The sequence below is a fragment of the Triturus cristatus genome, chromosome 4_2 (assembly GCF_964204655.1).
Source record: "Triturus cristatus chromosome 4_2, aTriCri1.1, whole genome shotgun sequence".
NCBI lineage: Eukaryota > Metazoa > Chordata > Amphibia > Caudata > Salamandridae > Triturus > Triturus cristatus.
In genome coordinates this window covers 450,990,995-451,011,827 of record NC_140586.1, presented here as the reverse complement: position 1 = coordinate 451,011,827, position 20,833 = coordinate 450,990,995, and the positions used below count along the sequence as shown (strand labels likewise).

General features: G+C 44.6%; 1 long non-coding RNA gene across 1 annotated transcript in view; it reads right to left on the bottom strand.

Moving 5' to 3' along the window:
- Positions 1-15,454: 15,454 nt before the first annotated feature.
- LOC146834550 (uncharacterized) overlaps positions 15,455-20,833 on the bottom strand; it is a 140,378-nt gene continuing 134,999 nt past the window's right edge. Inside the window, exons 2-4 of the long non-coding RNA XR_014960306.1 lie at positions 17,093-17,153; positions 16,748-17,002; positions 15,455-16,052 (exon numbers count right to left, since the gene is read on the bottom strand). This is a non-coding gene — a long non-coding RNA (uncharacterized LOC146834550). The remainder of the gene's footprint in view (positions 16,053-16,747; positions 17,003-17,092; positions 17,154-20,833) is intronic.

Here is a 20,833-nt window from a genome sequence, read left to right as displayed (position 1 = left end):
GCTTAAATTCCCAATGGATTGTCCAAAAACCTTGGCATATTATTAATAAATTAATTGGTGCAGCAAATACTCCAATACAAAGCAACTGGTCATAGGGTCTAAGGGAATTTTTAAAGACCTGCGCAGACAAATCCCCAAATCACTTAAACTAACACAACAAGTAGAGTCTACGGGTCTAAACAGATCTCTCAAAAGAAAAGAAGCGACATGTCAGCACGTTCAAACATGAAAGAAGTCCTCATAAAGAGGACCAAGTCCCATCATCCACCGAAGTGGCATGCTTCATCATCTGGGACCTCCCATAACTACACCTGGTGTAGTTATAGAGCTACAACTCCTTCGATTACTATAACAAGGAGGAGCTCAGGGATGTTTTGATTACTGTGGTTGGGAGGACGGATTATCTCAGAATGAGAAAGACTGTCATAAGTGTAGTGAATCTAGATGCAGTGTGTAGAATAGAAAAGTGGTTTAAAATTGATCATCATTGGAAAATAAATTTTATTCTGTATCCAATGACACCAAACTAAAAACAGCAGAAATTATGAGGGGAACGCGTCCACAAACGTTATAGGGCCGCGCCCTCGTGGGTCAACATGTTTCAGCCAACCTGTGTCTACCCAATGACTGTGGCTTTCGTCAGGACCAAAAGGTAACACTACTGCAAAAATGTGAGTGAGTGATGAGTGAGATAAAAAGGAACAATACAACCTACCAAAGTACCTACTTATCTGTGGATATGTGGCACCGTAGTGATGTAACTTATTCACCTGGAGGCAAAACAAAATAATAATACATGAATGTGCTGAACATATCTACTACGTTTTCTTTGACATAATACAAATGTCTCGTACATAAACATTTGTCAAGCGTACAAACTGCATTGTCTTCTTACCCGCAAAAAGTCAGGGATGCACCTACACTCCTGGTTACAACTCAGGGCGTGAGGCAACGCTCTAGAAGACAAGAAAAAGGGGGAGAAAGAACTAGCTAATGCCATAGACAACAGAAGATGGTATATTCAACTGTGTGGGCAAAAAGCTGTGTAACCATAAAAGCAAAAAACCCATAAACAGACATAGGTATGTTGACTAACTACAAAATAGACAAAACCATGCTACTATTGTACTGGAAAACAAATTAACCACGATCTTAAGTAAGCATGTCCATAACATAAATGCTAATGAAGTCACCGACAACAGGCGGATGTCGAGGCATGCATCTGAATACAGTCAGAAATGACTCCAAGCCCAGTCTCTAGGGTAGGGTTTAGTAAAGAGACCAAGCGGTAGTATACTGATGACCAGAGAGCAGGCTTACCTGTCCGTCGTTACCCCGGACCTTCTTCCTAGTTGTACCGAGCGTAACCGGAACATCGTAAGCCTGCCCTTCATGAGGGTCATCTGTATGACGTTCCGGGCATCGGACCAATCATCGTGCAGAAGCGCGATGACGCAACACGTAAACCAAACGTGCGTCTAGAACGCAAAGAATGCTGGGGATTGTGGTCTCAGCAATTATGTAACGCGCTCTTAGCCGGAGTTGCGTGATAAATAGGACAGAAATATATCTTCAGAGTACAATCTCAGTCCCATATGTCCCCGTTGTAAAAAACAACACCCTGATCTCCAATCTTATATCACATAAAATTAAATGATTTTTAAGGAAAACAAGACATTGCCAGGATAAATAAAGGTACACATGCGTTCGAGATAGACGCGTCTTAAATTGTGGTAATTCAGTAGCGGGCCGCTCTAAAAGTCAAAGGAGCAGGAAGTACTGAAAACGCTCTTAGTAGGGTTACAGTGGACTGACCATACATCCTCCTGTGTATGTCTGAACGAGGATTCATATATCGGACACGTTTCTCTAGGAATGTCCGAGTGAATCTCTGGCTGTCATGTAAAGGAGTGTCTCTCTAACTGTAGAGGTGTTGTACATTTGGAGTTATGACACAATGAAAAAGGTTGGAATGAGTTGTGACAATATCCCAGACTTCTCCTCCTTGACTAAAGTACCAATAGATACAACTGGAGAATTTATGTTTATTCCACTGATATGCTGTATCGGGGGACTTGACTGAGGCCAGGAGGCAAGGAGGAAAGACCCCATCGTCAGCAAAATGGGCTTAGACCCTGCAGTATCACAACGAAGTCCAAGGAATTGACTCGTTGAGCCCTGTCGTGTCACTTCTGAGTGTAAAAACCCAGCGTTGCTCCTTTCTGAACAGAAAAGTGGACACATCAGTTATATGGGACGGGATGAAGGGTTGTTCTATAATCGTCCACCTAATGTCGTCAGGACTGTGTTTGAATTCCACAAAGTGTCTAGTCATGCGGGTTGCCTGCCTTTGACATCTAATGGTACTTTTGTGTTCCATTATTCTGAGTTTGACCTTTCTGGTGGTCATACCCACGTATCTCAAATCGCAGGGGCAAGTGATCAAATAGATTACCCTCTCACTATTGCAGTTAGTATGTTTAATCTGCCTCCAGGGTTTGTTTGTCCCTATGTCTACTTCTGTAGTATGTCTGGTGTTAGGGCATACTGCACAGTTGCCACATGCATGATGCCCTTGAACAGGTGGCAAATTCCACAAGGTGTTAGTCTTAGAGATCGCTCTGTTTTTTGGGCGCGTGTGTACTAGTGTGTCTCGCAGATTCGCACTTCTCTTGAACGAAAAAAGCGGAGGGCTAAGGTGTACCTGTCCCACATTTAAAATGCGCCAGTTTTTCCGTATGATTTTCTGTAGTTGGTTAGAGTGAGTGCTGAACGTCTGGACACATGTCAGTCTGTCCAGCGGAGCCTTGGGTACAGATGGTTCTAATAGGGCATCACGATCATTGTTGCTAGCCCGCTTGTATGATTGTTTGATCAATTTTGAGGGGTACTGCCTGGCCCTTAAATTCCTCGAGAGAACGTCAGCATGCTCTTTAAATTTGTCTGTGTCAGTGCAGTTACGTCTCAAGCGTAGAAATTGCCCAAATGGTAAGCCGGACCTGAGTGATTTAGGATGGAAACTTTCGTATGACAGGAGAGAATTCCTTGCCATAGGTTTGGTATACAGCTCACTCCCTAGTCCGTTGGCAGTGGGAAAGATGAGAAGGTCTAGGAATGGTAAACTCAGCTTGCTCGCTTCCATAGTGAAATTGAGGAAGGAATTCTGTTCATTGAGCCAAAGGTGGAAGGTCTCTAGAGTTGCAAAGTCACCTCGCCATATGACGAAAATATCGTCAATATAGCGTTTCCATATGACTATGTAGTCACGGAAGGGGTTGTCAGTGCACAAGACACATTGTTGTTCGAACAAGTGTACATACAGATTGGCCAGGCTGGGAGCAAAAACACTACCCATAGATGTACCTGATGTTTGTAGGTACAACTGGTGTTCAAACTGGAAAAAAATTTCAGTCATGGCCAGCCTGGCACACTCCATGATGAATCCCACTGGCGAACTCAACCCAATACTGTTTGCTTCAAGGAGCCCTCTAATGGCTTCGAGAGTCTCAGTCTGAGGGATGCAGGTATATAGAGATTCTACGTCAAAACTGACGAGAAAATCCGTGTTAGTATTGAAGTCTAGACCTGGAAGCAGTTGTAAAACTTCTTTGGTATCCTGCAGGTATGTCGGCATGGTTTTAACCAAAGGTCTAAGGAAAGGAAAGGAGCTGTCTTAAACACTCTGTCTTGAGTGGGATGGATTTCGGTACGAGAAGCAGAATTTTTGGTGACGGAACATCCGGTCACCCCTTATTTTTACGTTCTGCCTAAAATTCATAAGACTCAACGCCCTCCCCCCGGTAGACCGATCATCTCCGGGTTGGGCTCGTTACTGGAACCCCTCTCAACATTCGTCGATGTATTCCTTAGGGGGAACAACCTTTACAACGCAACTTTTACAACGCACTACCATTACAACGCATTTTTTACAACGCCTAATCCATTACAACGCATGACATTACAACGCATGACACTACAACGCATTTTTAAAAACTACCTTTACAACGCATTCCATTACAACGCATACTACCATTACAACGCATACCATTACAACGCATAATATTACACTATACTATCCAACACTTACCCTACTGATGCACCCCCTGGAGTTAGAATAGTAATTTTTACCCCTACACTATCCAACACTTACCCTACTGTTGCACCCCCTGGAGTTAGAATAGTAATTTTTACCCCTACACTATCCAACACTTACCCTACTGTTGCACCCCCTGGAGTTAGAATAGTAATTTTTACCCCTACACTATCCAACACTTACCCTACTGTTGCACCCCCTGGAGTTAGAATAGTAATTTTTACCCCTACACTATCCAACACTTACCCTACTGTTGCACCCCCTGGAGTTAGAATAGTAATTTTTACCCCTACACTATCCAACACTTACCCTACTGTTGCACCCCCTGGAGTTAGAATAGTAATTTTTACCCCTATACTATCCAACACTTACCCTACTGATGCACCCCCTGGAGTTAGAATAGTAATTTTTACCCCTATACTATCCAACACTTACCCTACTGATGCACCCCCTGGAGTTAGAATAGTAATTTTTACCCCTATACTATCCAACACTTACCCTACTGATGCACCCCCTGGAGTTAGAATAGTAATTTTTACCCCTATACTATCCAACACTTACCCTACTGATGCACCCCCTGGAGTTAGAATAGTAATTTTTACCCCTATACTATCCAACACTTACCCTACTGATGCACCCCCTGGAGTTAGAATAGTAATTTTTACCCCTATACTATCCAACACTTACCCTACTGATGCACCCCCTGGAGTTAGAATAGTAATTTTTACCCCTACACTATCCAACACTTACCCTACTGTTGCACCCCCTGGAGTTAGAATAGTAATTTTTACCCCTACACTATCCAACACTTACCCTACTGTTGCACCCCCTGGAGTTAGAATAGTAATTTTTACCCCTACACTATCCAACACTTACCCTACTGTTGCACCCCCTGGAGTTAGAATAGTAATTTTTACCCCTATACTATCTAATACGTACCTTAAATGTAATTTAATATTATGCGTTGTAATGGTATGCGTTGTAAAGGTAGTATGCGTTGTAATGGTAATGTGTTGTAAAGGTATTTTTTAAAAATGCGTTGTAGTGTCCTGCGTTGTAATGTCATGCGTTGTAATGGATTATGCGTTGTAAAAAATGCGTTGTAAGTGCATGCGTTGTAAAAGTGTGCGTTGTAACGTCATACATCCATTCCTTAGACCTTTGGTTAAAACCATGCCGACATACCTGCAGGATACCAAAGAAGTTTTACAACTGCTTCCAGGTCTAGACTTCAATACTAACACGGATTTTCTCGTCAGTTTTGACGTAGAATCTCTATATACCTGCATCCCTCAGACTGAGACTCTCGAAGCCATTAGAGGGCTCCTTGAAGCAAACAGTATTGGGTTGAGTTCGCCAGTGGGATTCATCATGGAGTGTGCCAGGCTGGCCATGACTGAAAATTTTTTCCAGTTTGAACACCAGTTGTACCTACAAACATCAGGTACATCTATGGGTAGTGTTTTTGCTCCCAGCCTGGCCAATCTGTATGTACACTTGTTCGAACAACAATGTGTCTTGTGCACTGACAACCCCTTCCGTGACTACATAGTCATATGGAAACGCTATATTGACGATATTTTCGTCATATGGCGAGGTGACTTTGCAACTCTAGAGACCTTCCACCTTTGGCTCAATGAACAGAATTCCTTCCTCAATTTCACTATGGAAGCGAGCAAGCTGAGTTTACCATTCCTAGACCTTCTCATCTTTCCCACTGCCAACGGACTAGGGAGTGAGCTGTATACCAAACCTATGGCAAGGAATTCTCTCCTGTCATACGAAAGTTTCCATCCTAAATCACTCAGGTCCGGCTTACCATTTGGGCAATTTCTCCGCTTGAGACGTAACTGCACTGACACAGACAAATTTAAAGAGCATGCTGACGTTCTCTCGAGGAATTTAAGGGCCAGGCAGTACCCCTCAAAATTGATCAAACAATCATACAAGCGGGCTAGCAACAATGATCGTGATGCCCTATTAGAACCATCTGTACCCAAGGCTCCGCTGGACAGACTGACATGTGTCCAGACGTTCAGCACTCACTCTAACCAACTACAGAAAATCATACGGAAAAACTGGCGCATTTTAAATGTGGGACAGGTACACCTTAGCCCTCCACTTTTTTCGTTCAAGAGAAGTGCGAATCTGCGAGACACACTAGTACACACGCGCCCAAAAAACAGAGCGATCTCTAAGACTAACACCTTGTGGAATTTGCCACCTGTTCAAGGGCATCATGCATGTGGCAACTGTGCAGTATGCCCTAACACCAGACATACTACAGAAGTAGACATAGGGACAAACAAACCCTGGAGGCAGATTAAACATACTAACTGCAATAGTGAGAGGGTAATCTATTTGATCACTTGCCCCTGCGATTTGAGATACGTGGGTATGACCACCAGAAAGGTCAAACTCAGAATAATGGAACACAAAAGTACCATTAGATGTCAAAGGCAGGCAACCCGCATGACTAGACACTTTGTGGAATTCAAACACAGTCCTGACGACATTAGGTGGACGATTATAGAACAACCCTTCATCCCGTCCCATATAACTGATGTGTCCACTTTCCTGTTCAGAAAGGAGCAACGCTGGGTTTTTACACTCAGAAGTGACACGACAGGGCTCAACGAGTCAATTCCTTGGACTTCGTTGTGATACTGCAGGGTCTAAGCCCATTTTGCTGACGATGGGGTCTTTCCTCCTTGCCTCCTGGCCTCAGTCAAGTCCCCCGATACAGCATATCAGTGGAATAAACATAAATTCTCCAGTTGTATCTATTGGTACTTTAGTCAAGGAAGAGAAGTCTGGGATATTGTCACAACTCATTCCAACCTTTTTCATTGTGTCATAACTCCAAATGTACAACACCTCTACAGTTAGAGAGACACTCCTTTACATGACAGCCAGAGATTCACTCGGACATTCCTAGAGAAACGTGTCCGATATATGAATCCTCGTTCAGACATACACAGGAGGATGTATGGTCAGTCCACTGTAACCCTACTAAGAGCGTTTTCAGTACTTCCTGCTCCTTTGACTTTTAGAGCGGCCCGCTACTGAATTACCACAATTTAAGACGCGTCTATCTCGAACGCATGTGTACCTTTATTTATCCCGGCAATGTCTTGTTTTCCTTAAAAATCATTTAATTTTATGTGATATAAGATTGGAGATCAGGGTGTTGTTTTTTACAACGGGGACATATGGGACTGAGATTGTACTCTGAAGATATATTTCTGTCCTATTTATCACGCAACTCCGGCTAAGAGCGCGTTACATAATTGCTGAGACCACAATCCCCAGCATTCTTTGCGTTCTAGACGCACGTTTGGTTTACGTGTTGCGTCATCGCGCTTCTGCACGATGATTGGTCCGATGCCCGGAACGTCATACAGATGACCCTCATGAAGGGCAGGCTTACGATGTTCCGGTTACGCTCGGTACAACTAGGAAGAAGGTCCGGGGTAACGACGAGCCTGCTCTCTGGTCATCAGTATACTACCGCTTGGTCTCTTTACTAAACCCTACCCTAGAGACTGGGCTTGGAGTCATTTCTGACTGTATTCAGATGCATGCCTCGACATCCGCCTGTTGTCGGTGACTTCATTAGCATTTATGTTATGGACATGCTTACTTAAGATCGTGGTTAATTTGTTTTCCAGTACAATAGTAGCATGGTTTTGTCTATTTTGTAGTTAGTCAACATACCTATGTCTGTTTATGGGTTTTTTGCTTTTATGGTTACACAGCTTTTTGCCCACACAGTTGAATATACCATCTTCTGTTGTCTATGGCATTAGCTAGTTCTTTCTCCCCCTTTTTCTTGTCTTCTAGAGCGTTGCCTCACGCCCTGAGTTGTAACCAGGAGTGTAGGTGCATCCCTGACTTTTTGCGGGTAAGAAGACAATGCAGTTTGTACGCTTGACAAATGTTTATGTACGAGACATTTGTATTATGTCAAAGAAAACGTAGTAGATATGTTCAGCACATTCATGTATTATTATTTTGTTTTGCCTCCAGGTGATTAAGTTACATCACTACGGTGCCACATATCCACAGATAAGTAGGTACTTTGGTAGGTTGTATTGTTCCTTTTTATCTCACTCATCACTCACTCACATTTTTGCAGTAGTGTTACCTTTTGGTCCTGACGAAAGCCACAGTCATTGGGTAGACACAGGTTGGCTGAAACATGTTGACCCACGAGGGCGCGGCCCTATAACGTTTGTGGACGCGTTCCCCTCATAATTTCTGCTGTTTTTAGTTTGGTGTCATTGGATACAGAATAAAATTTATTTTCCAATGATGATCAATTTTAAACCACTTTTCTATTCTACACACTGCATCTAGATTCACTACACTTATGACAGTCTTTCTCATTCTGAGATAATCCGTCCTCCCAACCACAGTAATCAAAACATCTCTGAGCTCCTCCTTGTTATAGTAATCGAAGGAGTTGTAGCTCTATAACTACACCAGGTGTAGTTATGGGAGGTCCCAGATGATGAAGCATGCCACTTCGGTGGGTGATGGGACTTGGTCCTCTTTATGAGGACTTCTTTCATGTTTGAACGTGCTGACATGTCGCTTCTTTTCTTTTGAGAGATCTGTTTAGAGCAGCAAATACTCCAACACAGAATACTTCTATTCTGTACAAAATTGTGCAGTGTTCTGCATGCAACTCTCTTAGCACCATCCATTAGCGGCTAAAAAAGTCTTCAAAGACACTGTAGAAACAAATGTGTTAAGGAACTTTTATTTAGAAAGTAATATGATGGGCACACTTACAGAAAAACAATCAATTTCCACAGTTAGTATTCTAAAATATGCATTTATTAAGAAATGCCTGCATTTTCACGACTTGTAGCTAAGACTTCAGACCATGCTTTACAATCAGATGGGGCTACCCATAATTCTACAACAGTACAGAACACAATGTCCAATCCCAACTGGTTCTCACGATTTTACTGTAGGAGCAATAACTGTTTGGTGGGACATTTGTACAAAGACAGAGTAGTCGTTCTGAGCTAGCAAGAAGGCTTTACTAACAGGGACTGGAATCCTGTGTCCTTAGATATCAGCAAGAATCTAGCACTATTACCATTAGAAGCAGTTTACTTGCAACAAAGATTCAAATACAATTTGAAGACAACTCTCTCTCTAGTCTTCAGTCTGAGAGACAGGAATTTTGCAGTTCATCAAGCAAGAACATCTTCTTTCTTTTTCTTAGGACTTTCTGTGGAATGTGTGTCAAGCAGGATATGTTAATGGGTAAACCCATTAATCTATATCTAATGATCTCCTAGCGAACATGACTAAAGTCATTGGGTTCCCCCTTGATGGTTTGGAGTAGAAGTGTGACCAATTTCCTCTTCTTGGGATATGTTTCTGGTACCCAACAGATACTGTCATGGTGGATACCTTATGGTGACATCCTGTAGTCTTCAAACTGTCTCCTAAGCTGGCCCAGCTAGTTCCTACCAAACATTAAATTAGCTCACTATTGCTAAGGGGCTCATTACGATGGCGGAGGTCCCTCCGCCATCTGCATGCCCATTTCCCCCCGCCACATCAGGATTGCAGGGGGAATTGTTCTACAAGCGTTGCAGGCACAAAACCCACCCGCCACGCTTCCGCCACAGGCAATTGTAATGATTGCCTGATGGAGCGGATAAGGCCGGGGTTATGGGGGTGGTGCCTCAAAGCCACCGCCTGCGCAATCGCAATGCTGGCGTCAGCCAGCATTTCCATGGCGGTGGAACCGCCATGGAAAGGCTGGCGGAGGCTGGATTCGGGGGCCTGTTGCGGGCCCCCTCAGTGTTGGGGGGGCCAGTTGTGCACTGGGGGGGGTACCCATGGTACCCCACTACATTTCCATGCACAAGGTGTCAGGCACCGCGCGGTGCCTGCCACGTTGTGCATAGAAATGCATAACATAGCCATTTAACATTGCGGCAGGTGCTGCAGCACCCGCCGCAATGTTAAATTGCTGGATGCGACAGCCGCGGACGCATTCTGATCAGGGGTGTGAGACCGCCACCATACAGGCGGGCGGTCCCGATCCCGCTCGATAGCGGGAGGCCTCAAGTCCGCCCGCAATCGTAATCGGCTCCTAAGCTCCCATATGCTCTAACTCTCCTGGGAGATTTTAGCTCTTAGAAGTACACTTACCTCTTTAAAACCCAAGAGTTGTGACCTGGAAAAGATGAAGGCTTATCATCCCTCTCATCAAGGCCTATTCTTTGACCCTCATTTAAAGTAGCAGAGAAATGGGTGAAAGTATTGTGTATAGCAGGAGTACAGCAGGAATTTGGTATACTTTTGTTAGAACTACAGATGAGTGTCGGAAAGCCATATCTAATATTTTCAAAAGATAATAGACCCTATCCATATAGATATGACCACCTCAAATATCTCTCATACAAAATCACCCAAATGCGACCAATTTGATGTTGACACTTTCCTACTGAGTTATAATAATTTTGTTTCATTCCAAGTGTTCTTTGGAAATATGTTCGTCTGGTTTGCCGCATCAAACCAGCATTTTTAGAAATGTGATGTTGTAAGGTGGGAAAAACGTTGCTTTATTTTCAACGCTTAATATCGGCACTTGGTACAATGGCACACACATAGTCTACTCTAGTGACATGTAGGACAGGTATAGAATAAGATTATTATCCTTTTAAATGGCCAAATGTGGCTGATCAACAGCCCTCAAGGATTACAGATGTCAAAAACACCAGGTATCATGAGCAAAACAATTAAGAGAAACATGGGTGAAAAGATTAATATCCTTTCAGCTGCTCACAAACTGAGGTGAGAAAAATGGCATAGGCAAAGCACATGTTGGATTTTCAAACTACCAAGAAGCCTGTCCAACAGCGTTGAAGTACTACAAACAAAAATATTATATGGAAAGTGAGTCTAGAAATGTTTTTTCTCTAAACCTCCTCTAGATTCCTAAAGGTCCAATGGCTGGCCTGATACAAGGAAATGTTTAGGTGATCTCAGCAAATGATAAGTGTTAAACCATCTTACAGATACCACTACAGATAACCAGTGTGTTAAAGGGGCCTACTAATGCCATCCAGTGTGGCTCATAACTGATGACCTTGATGCAGTAGTTGACAAAATATACATAACTGAAAAATATCACTGTATGATAATAAACACACCGACACTCTATTTGCTATTGAGAGGCATGATAAACATAACACAGAACCAATTTACTTATATCTTGGGCAGGAGAAATCGGTGACAGATGGCCAACTGAAATAACATGGGACAAAGCCACTCTGACCTAGCATCTCTGTTTACAGTCAGAGAGCTGGCTGAGGTTTCATAGTCAGAAAGCCTGTTGTTCTCCCACCTCTTAAGAGAGTGGAGATACTGAAGGTTGGCAAAGGGTGAACCCTGCCATATTATGGAACTGCTGCCAGAATGTTTTCAGGAGGGTCCCTTTATAGTGTTCCTCAACTGCACACCATTAATTTGTGTTTTTGTTTCCAAAGAGAACAGTGTCCACACATTTTTCAACTACACCTGGTTTATATTCGCACACTTTACAAATTCCGTGGTAGATAGTTTTATGATGACATAATGCTACTTTTGCATTTTCGTCTTAAAACGTACACAACACTTGTTTTTGGTTGAAAACACACTGCTCGTGGTACATCTTCCAGGAGAGTACTTCCCCTGTTGTGACGTTGGCAGATATAGAAAGTCGCTGGTAACATGTGGATGGAGCCAGAAAAGGCTGATAAGGGCATTAGCCGGGCTCCGGGTGATCAATATTTAAGTAGATTTGTCCATGTTTCCTTTGGAAATTAGCACGCCTGCCTAACTTAGAGTAATTTCAACCATGTGATTCTGAAGGCAGAAAGTGAGGAGATCGATGGTACCATGATGAGCGGGGCTTTTGAACTCCTGCACTGAGCTGGAACTCAATTTTGCCAAAGCTTCAGACTCGCTGTGTGATACTGCTGTCAACCGCGTGGCTTTGAGATTTGTCCGCTTGGCTTTGTGATGTGTAGAGAAACTGTTGCTCCCTTACGCACAGGTTGACACAGATAGTCAGGTTGATCTCTGTAGACTTCTTTATAGTTTGCAGGTAAATAAGAACATCAGTCCATATTCCTGTTGCCAGCCCTTATTCCAGCCCCACCAGGTGCAGCCTCCTTGCTGCTCAGCCCATCTCCAATTGTCACCACTCATCCACACAAGCACCCAGGCATTCCATTCATCACAGTCACACCACCATTTCACTACCATCTCTCACTCTGGCTGAGCAGCTAGGAGACAGCTAGGCTGGATTACATACAATGACACTTGAGAGGATATAACAGAAAGAGTGTGTCACAAGGAAGCACCGTGTGAGTTGGCTGGCCAGGAACAGACATCATACTTTGGGTCACAGAAAATATTCAATTTCCATCTTGTAAAACAATTTTTTAATGTGCTAGCTCACAAATTATAGAAAATGGCTATACATAATTAAAAAATAAGATGAACAATTTAGAATCATCACATCAAGTTACTAAACTATTGTGTTTGTATTCAGGATCAATATTTAATAAATAAGTTACATACAGGATGCTCATCACATGTTTTGTGCGCCTTATTCGTTAAAGTATAATTTTAAACAAAATTAGATATATGAAACGTCAAATCTCACTGTACAAGAATTCAGACGGAATGAAAGTATTCAGAAATATTGCATTCATTCCACTCTTAAGCACGGCTATTTGTTCTGCACTCTTTTTTTTCTTACATTACAAAAAACAAAATGCACATTAGTGTCTTTGAAATGTAAGAAGACAACATTTAACATGACAGTGATGTGAGATGCTAATGCTACTACTGTGCTCCGCTCAAAGGGAAATGTGATCTTTGGCATGGCATTTATTCACATGATTAAAGAGGTGCTTCTAATGCATTCTTGAGTGATTACGTTCATGCGATTTAATCTAAGTATTTTATTATGCTCTATCCTTGAAAATGGTAGCTTTAGCTTGAGCAGGAAGACAGAATCATCAGCATTGTGCATGAATACCTGTCTCTAAAATCCGATTTCTAAAATACTAAGTAAAATACATTTGTACAGAATTCCAATTGCAGAAATTATGTGCACTGTAACAATAATAAGATCTTCATTTAGTTTGAATAGACCAAGAATGTATTAATTCTAATGAGATATAGCCACTAATGTAGTGTGTAGCAGTTTGGGCATCGAATGTGTATACTGTAAAAGGCCATTAAACAAAAGTGTTAATTAGTGCATATTATTAGTAAATTATACTCTATGTCAATAACCGGCTGCATCCTGCAATCACATACTCTATGGACAAGAAGTAATGAACACAGTGTTTTGAGAGTGTGATTGATGAGGCCAGTCCCTCTGTCTCCCCGTAATTGACGTAACCTATTTTGTTGGACCAAGGATATTAAAGAAAGACAAGGCTAAGGGGAAAAGGGGGTAAGTAAGGAGAGAGAGAGAGACTCCGCCAGGCTGGTATCCAGAAAATACAAACAAATGTAAGAGACACAGCATCTCAGTGCAAATTAAGGATATCAAAGTTTCCACTTAAGAGTCAGAGAACACGTTTACTACAGGGCTGACACCATGGAATTTACATGTGAGTAGCAAGGCGTGGCATATACATAGTGCAAGCAGATGGGATGCTGTAACTAACACTCGGCTTGAGTCAGAGCCCTCCTAACTAACACTCGGCTTGACTCAGAGCTGGCAAAGAAGCCGAAGGTGGAAACCCACATTGCACATAGAGAGAGGAGGCCTCAACAAGGAGACAAACTGACAGGAAGGTGCCAAAGCAGGAAACACCAACAAAGGGTAAGGAAAATAGTTGGCTGAAGGGAACCAAATAAGGGCAAAAACAACAAAGGTCGAACAATATGAGCGTGAATTGTAGCAAAAACCACCACTGTTGCTAGACAAGGACACTCTTTACAGGTGGGGTTGAAATACTTGGTTTGCACTATTGACCCAGAAGTGTGCTTGATTGTGCTGATCCTCTAGATTCTGGGGCTGTACGAGTGAGTCTGGAAATGTAGTTTTTCGAATGCAAGTGCATATTTTCCACTGTCCTGTGTGCCATCACTTTGAAGTACAAAGTCTCTTTTGCCCAAATGTGTCTTGTGACTCAACACAATACCATCAATCACTTCTTTACCAAAAAGATAAATATGTTCAAAACTCACATCAGCAATACCAGACATCTACAATGCCTCCACTCCACCTCAAAACAACCCCAAATAGATAACCTTCAATTTCCCCTGGTATAGTGAGCTCAGCAACATTCTCAACTACCCCAGAGTGACAACTGGTGAAGGTGAAATGCTACCCTAATCCACTGTGAAGTCCATCCATGTTAATGCCTACTAACACCCTCCTCAGCATTGGTATTGTCACACACAAACAAAAAACCTCCCCAGGTGACATCTAAGCAGAGCCGATCTTTCTCCTTATAAAAACATGCATAGGACCCAGATGATTACAGGTGCTGACCCATCAACCTCCTCCCTTTAATCACAAACATCTACGAGTAAGTAGTCTACATTCAACTCCAAGACCACCTCAACAAGACCAACTATCAACCAATGCTGCAACCCTTCACTTAGGTAATGGTGCCCTATTTACCATAAGAAGAATGACCTCAGCCTTTGACACAAATGACCACCAGGTGCTGTTTCATGCACTGTAAATATGCGTGGGCTTTGCCGATATAGTTCCGAAGTAGTTAATTACTACCTTATCAACCACAAGCAGGTATTGATATTGGAATTGCAAGATCACAGATACTTTACAGTTCATGCAAAATAACAAATTACTCCATCCTGCTCCTGCCAGTGTCATCCTTGAAACTAACTTCTGAACAACAAACACTACTCCAGTGCTCACTGTTTGTTATGTGGTTGAGAAGTTGGTGAAATCGTAATTCTGATATTTACCACATCTTCATCATTCTTATGAAAGTGGAACATTTCTCCTTGTAGAGATTGCAAGCCGTAGAGTCTAAAGGAGATTGCCAGTGCCATGCAGCATTACCTCTCAGGCAAACTGACTGAGTTAGCCTGCCCCATGTGACGTTTGGCCACCCATAGCAGTCCTGCCAAAAATACAGACATTGTGAACCCCTATTGAAATAAAATACAATTGTGTCTCTCTCTCACCACTGGGTGCACATTCAGGATTTCATTTATTGCATTTGAAATCTGCTGGTATCAGGGTGAAGACAGATGTCCATATGGCAGGATTTTCCCTCACAATAACCTAGACAGCAGCTAGAAGATACACTGTGCTCTGATACAGCACTATGAATGGGCAGTGTTGGTGATTACCCTTTTTGCAGTTATCCCCAAACGTTTTGCTTCTTCCTCCTATTTTTTCCTGACCTGATGTTGGTTTTAGGACTCTGGGCACTTTATCACTGCTAATCAGTGCTAAAGTGCATATGGTCTCTGGGTAAATTGTGTTATGGATTGGTGTTTCCATGATTGGCATATTTGATTTACTTGTCAGTCCCTAGTAAAGTGCACTGAGTGTGCCAGGGCCTGTAAATCAAATGCTACTAGTGGACCTGCAGCACTGATTGTGCCTCACACATGAGTAACACTGAAAAGGTAACTCAGACCTGCCACTGCTAAGTCTGCGCACAGTTTGTTTCTGCCATGTCGACTTGGCAAGTGCACCCACTTGCCAGGCCCTACCCTTCCCTTTTCTTACATGTAAGTCACCCCTAAGGGAGGCCCAAGGTGTCAGGATTGCAGAGTTTATCTATTCTGGTTGGCTTAGTTTACTTACAACAACAATAGCCACTCCTCTATTGCTTACTCTCCCTTCTTTTGCTCTTATGGTTTCCATCCACGAACCATAATTTCTCCGCCTCCCTCTTCTTGGTTTGTTCCTGCTGCACTTGATTTTGTGACATCCCTACAAGACATACATAAAAAAATGACTGACAATTTAGAGAGAGTGAAAACAGACTACAAGGAAAGAGCTGACCTCCATCCATGTGTGGAGCCCAATTACAATTTAGGGGATGAAGTGTGGTTATCCACAAAGAATCTGGCCCTGAAAGGATTCTGTAAATTTAAACCAAGATGTATTGGCCCTTCCAAAATAAGTAAAATAATAAATCCTGTTATAATGAAATTAGATCTCCCAGCAGTCTTGAAAATACATCCAGTTTTCCACGTCTCTCTCACGAAACCTGTGGCACATTTCCCTACTTCCCCAGCACCCATAATAGTGGACCACGAACTAGAATATGAAGTAGGGGCCATCATTGATTCAAGACGAATGAGACGTAAACTTCAGTATCTCATTCATTGGAAGGGCTATGGCATAGAAGATCGCACCTGCAAACCTGCTAGTAATATGCACACCCATCGTTTAATACCTCAGTTTCATAGACGATATCCTAACAAACCCAAACCAGTAGGGGAAACTATAGGGGGGTGCACTGTCAGGATCGCAGAGCACGAGTGGCTATAGAACTACAGTGATGGCCGACTCGTGCCCTGCGCATGCTCAAGAGTCGGCTGCAGTGCTTTTAAGCAAGCCGCTTCTGGACAAGAACGCTTTGCATTCTAGCTTCTTCTACTCTTTGTTCTGGAAACACTCACCTGACTTCCTGGTCATCTTGCGGCGTGTCCCGACCGTGTCCCAACCGGATGTCCTCCCTGTGGCTTCCTCACGGCGTTTCCCAACCAAATCTCCTTCCTGCGGCGTCCTCACGGCATCACCCGACCGGGTCTCCTCCCTGCGGCGTCCTCACGGCATCTCTCGACCAGTTCTGCTCCTTGCGGTGTCCTAGTGGCGTTCCCCATATCAAATCCCTTGTTTCCTGCACCATACCAGCTCCTGTTTCTTGCGGTGGGCTTCAGGTTTTAAAAAAAAAAAAAAAGAAAAAGCTGAAATCTGCCAAAATATATTTCGTTGAAATACAATGTTTCCATAGTTGTTCTTACTTATCTGATTTGGACAGCACATCGATGAAGGTCAGCCTTTTATTTACTTTAATTATGGTTCCTGAAAATAAGGAAATGTTGGAAATTATTGAAAAAGAACAAGTTATCGACTGACACAAGAAGTTAGCTATTTGGAAAATCAAGACTATGGAAGTTCTCAAAGACTTTTGGTAGGTTCCATTTCTGTGATTATTTGATTCCAGTCATATAAACAATCTAGTATTGTTCGCTACATTTGTTTCTAGCATTTGTGTTTTATTCAGGTTCTTCTGTTGTGTGTAAACCATCTAAGTCCTACATTTTACCTCAGTTATTTAAGAAAACAACCAGGCATATGTCTCCTCACATATATACACGCCAGATTAAAGAATAAGCATATTCGTTAGATCACTAAACTCATACTTACCAGAGTTTCCTATTATATTTTACAGTGATTACATCTAGAAGTGGAATGTCAAGAGGAGCCTTTTGTTTTTTCCCTTGTTCTCTTCCCTTCATCCCCAAGTTATTATTTGCACTTTGACTTAGTTTTTTAAAAATTCTTTTTATTGACATTTTCAATAACAAACGTAAAACATTACTTCACACTGCTATGTACGCATCGCAGACAATGACGACAAGCCCCCCCCCCCCCAACAAGGCACTGGGTACGGAATGTAAAGGACATCAAGTCAGTATTACATCGCAATCTACGCTTCAACCAACCGGCAATCTGCCACATATGCCCATCCGGGTTTCCCACCTCGACAGCCACCGCCCCGCCCCACGAGCAGCAGCAAATCTTAACGTTCCCCTCCCATCCGGGGGGAGAGAAACGTGTTACAGCATTTGTAGCGGGTTTTGCTCCAGCCAGTGTACGAAGGGCTCCCATATGTCTCTGGGTCTGGACTGCGCCGGCATAAGCTCCCAATACAGGGCTAACTGGGTTTGGCAGTAAACAACGCTTTGAACCCATACCTTAATGTTAGGTGACGTGCCCGCCCCCCAGTGTAGAGCAACCTGCCTCTTAGCCAATAGTAATAGCATTGCTGGCAGTTTACGGTGTTTAGGCTCCATCATGTGTAAAATCCCCAGCAATGCAACCTGGGGTGTGCAGGGGATCAGTAGGCCTGTGATAGTGCATATTATCTCCAGCACCCTTGTCCAGAACAACGCTATTGCAGTACAGCCCCACGCCATATGTATAAAGGTGGCCCCCGGTGCATGACAGCGCCAGCATTCATCGGTATCCCTTAGTCCCATGCGGTGCAGCCGTCTTGGTGTGCGGTAGAGCATGTGTATGTATTTGAAGTGGATCAGGCGCAGCCTGTAGTTGGGGGATAGAAGCTCAAGCTGCCTGCAGCACAGATCCCAGTGTTTATCAGAAATTTCCGCTCCCAATTCCGCCGCCCACATGACCCGCGCCGCCGGAAGCATCACGGGATGATTAGCCTGCATTCACACATACAATCGGGAGACCAGCTTGCGGCCAGAATCCACCGACAACACGTTCTCCAAAGCAAGCAGGTCCGGCGGTGGCGCCGGGAAAGTGGGGAATAGCCTCCGGCTTGAATGGCGGAGCTGGTAATACAGAAGTGTGTCTAGCAGCGTAGGTGCCTCCGATCCACACATCTGCTCCAGCGTTAGGAAGGTGTCACCCGGAAATAGATCGCCGCCAGTGTGGAGGCCCAGCTCCGCAGCACGCCCCCCGGTTCGCATAGCCCGCAACGACGGCCACATCGGGTTCCCACGCAGGGGCACCGAGCGGGTATAAAGCATATCTAATCCGGCCCTGCTTCGCAAACCATTCCAGGCCCACCTGAGCGCGTGCACCGGGTCGATTTCTGTGCACCTTCGGACGTGCGGCGCATACAGGGCGACAGTCAGCGGCAGCGGTGCAGCCCTGTCGGTCTCGATTGCCACGTGCGGTTGAAACGGTGTGGGGTGTGCCCAGTAGTGTAGGAACTGTGCCTGTGCACAGTATGCATATAAGGAGAAGTCCGGCGCCGCCAGACCACCCTGTCTCTGTGGGAGAGTGAGGGTCTCCCAGGACACCCTCGGCTGCTTACCCCCCCAGGCCAGCTCCACCATCAATGATCGCAGTCGTCGCATAAAGTGTGCGGTCAGGGGCAGCGGGATATTCACAAATAAGTAGAGGAGTTTAGGCAGGATCACCATTTTAGCCACAGCAATCCTGCCAGCCAGCGAAAGGGGCAAATGCTTCCAGCGACCAACTCTCTCCTCCACCCAGCCGATCACCCGCCCATAGTTTTCTGTCCAGATCTGCTGCATATCTGTGCTCACCCAGATCCCCAGGTATCGCACCGGCCCAGTCGCCCATTTCAGCGGGCAGTCCGGGGTAAAGCGGGGAGTCCCGGTGGTTAAGGGCAGAATGACTGATTTCTCCCAATTGATATTGACACCCGACAACCGTCCATAGTCCAGTAATTCCTGTGTCAAAGGGGAGAGGTTGACATGAGGATCAGAAACATACAGTGTAACATCATCAGCATATAGCGATATGGTCAGCGCCCTTGATGAGAAGCCAATGCCTCTGGCCGCATGATGTTGTCTAATACGAGCAGCCAGAGGTTCCGTGGTGATGGCAAAAAGCAGAGGTGACAGGGGGCAGCCCTGTCTCGTGCCTCTCCAAATGGCAAAAGGCTCAGAGATCAACCCATTGAACCTTACCCTGGCGGTAATGTCGTTATAAAGTAGTCGTATGTAACCGATAAAGGCCTCGCTCACCCCCATGCGCTGCAGCAGAAGGAACAGGAATCCCCATTCCAGGGAGTCAAACGCTTTGGTGGCGTCCAGTAGCACAGCCGCAGCCTTAACATGCGGGGCCAAATAGTGCAGTACTCCGAAGAGGGTGCGGAGGTTATGGGACGTTGAGCGGCCCGGTATAAAGCCCGACTGATCCGGACGGATCATCAGGGGTAACACCGGCTGCAGGCGAGTTGCAAGCATTTTCGCAAAAATCTTGGCGTCAGTGTTTATTAATGATAGTGGTCTATAAGAGTCGCACTGCTGGGCATCTTTATCTGGTTTCAGGAGGGTGATGATGACAGCCTCCATCAAGGAGTCCGGGAGCACACCCATCTCAACCGCCTCCGCATAAACCGCCAGCAGGCGGGGGGCCAGGAGATCCATATATTCCTTGTAGAACTGCGCCGGGAGGCCGTCCGGCCCCGGCGCCTTACCAGCAGCCAATGACCCTATGGCCTCACGCACATCTTCTGCCTCAAATGGTCGATCGAAATAACCCTTCTGGTGAGCATTAAACCATATAAGCTGTATGGTATCAAAATATTCAGACAACTCCGCCTGAGTGTGGGCCGCCCGAGACCTGTATAGACCCTTGTAAAAAGTCCGGAAGGTATCTATTATTTCCGGGGGGGTATATACGGTATCACCTCCCTCAGTCATCACTGCGGAAACAAATGTCGAGGGCCGCTGTGAGCGCAGCAGGAGGGCAAGCGTCTTGCCAGGGCGGTCCCCCTCCCCATACCGGCGGGCCGCCGCGTATTTAGTCAGGAATTTGAGCTCTCTATCAGCCTCCGCTTGATATTCAGTGAGCGTGGTGCGAGTGGCCGCCAACGTGGCAGCCGAGGGGTCCGAGCAGTACTGCACCTCCAATGAGTGCAGCCGGTCTTCTAATTTACCGAGCGCAGCCCTTATGGTCTTTAGGACTTTGGCCTGTCCCGCGATGCAGTGGCCCCTCATCACCACCTTAAATGCGTCCCACAGGGTGCCTAACGA